Source organism: Limulus polyphemus, unplaced genomic scaffold (assembly GCF_000517525.1).
Source record: "Limulus polyphemus unplaced genomic scaffold, Limulus_polyphemus-2.1.2 Scaffold5545, whole genome shotgun sequence".
Lineage (NCBI taxonomy): Eukaryota > Metazoa > Arthropoda > Merostomata > Xiphosura > Limulidae > Limulus > Limulus polyphemus.
In genome coordinates this window covers 4,341-5,553 of record NW_013671155.1, presented here as the reverse complement: position 1 = coordinate 5,553, position 1,213 = coordinate 4,341, and the positions used below count along the sequence as shown (strand labels likewise).

Sequence of the window (1,213 nt, the reverse complement as noted above, 5' to 3'; positions counted from 1 at the left end):
TTAATATATATAATGATAATACAAAAATTGGTAATAAATGTTCCAAGTACTAAAACATTCATGTAGATACAAATTTTTAATAAGTCTACTTTAAACACATAAAACAGCCTAAATATATATAAATTTATCTATTTATCGCCAATCTTAACTTGTTGCTAACATACCTTCTTCACCATATCTGTTCCAAATGTAAATTTGTTGTTTCCATAACTCAATAAATTTATTCTAATTGTTAATTTGTAGTACATACACATCCTCACCATACTTATCCTAAACCTTAATCTGTAGCTGATACAAATCCTCACCATACTTATCCTGAACCTTAATTTGTAGCTGATACACGTCCTCACCATACTTATCCCGAACCTTAATTTGAAGCCGATACACATCCTCACCATACTTATCCCGAACCTTAATTTGTAGCCGATACACGTCCTCACCATACTTAATCTAAACCTTAATCTGTAGTCGATACACGTCCTCAACATACTTATCCTAAACCTTAATTTGTAGCCGATACACGTCCTCACCATACTTATCCTAAACCTTAATTTGTAGCCGATACACGTCCTCACCATACTTATCCTAAACCTTAATTTGTAGCCGATACACGTCCTCACCATACTTATCCTAAACCTTTATTTGGTTTTACTATGGCTTTATTTATCCTAAACCTTAGTCAGTGGTAAGTTTACAGACTTACAATGCTAAAGTCCTAGTTTTGACTCCCTATGATGGCCAGAGTTCTGACTATCCCATTGTTTAGCTTTGTGTTATAACAACTTCTATCATATTTATACCTAATTTTATATGAAGTTAACACTGCTTCTCTACTCTACTTATCCTATTCCTTAGTTTGTAACTGACCTTGTTTCTCCATCAATTACTACAACACTTTCTTCTGGTAATGATATATTCCACTATCTAATAAATTATATCACACCAAATTACCTTTTTAACACTATTTTACTTGTTACCTCACCAAAGTATATGAATTATTAACCTTAAAAAATCCCACTTCCTTTGGAGGATATCAATGTCTTCTATTCATATTTCTAACATACACACAAACACATTATATATATATATATATATATATATATATATATATATATATAGTTGTTGTTCTATGTACTTATTTACGTTACCTAGTCTAGTATTAGTTACTTTACTTAGTTAATTTAATTAAGTTACTTTAACTTAAAATTAAGTA

At 30.3% G+C, this 1,213-nt stretch overlaps 1 protein-coding gene across 1 annotated transcript in view; it reads right to left on the bottom strand.

Annotated features, from left to right (window-relative positions):
• LOC106472717 (serine/threonine-protein kinase PLK2-like) overlaps positions 1-1,213 on the bottom strand; it is a 54,888-nt gene that overhangs the window by 49,990 nt on the left and 3,685 nt on the right. The gene's annotated exons all lie outside the window — the stretch shown is intronic.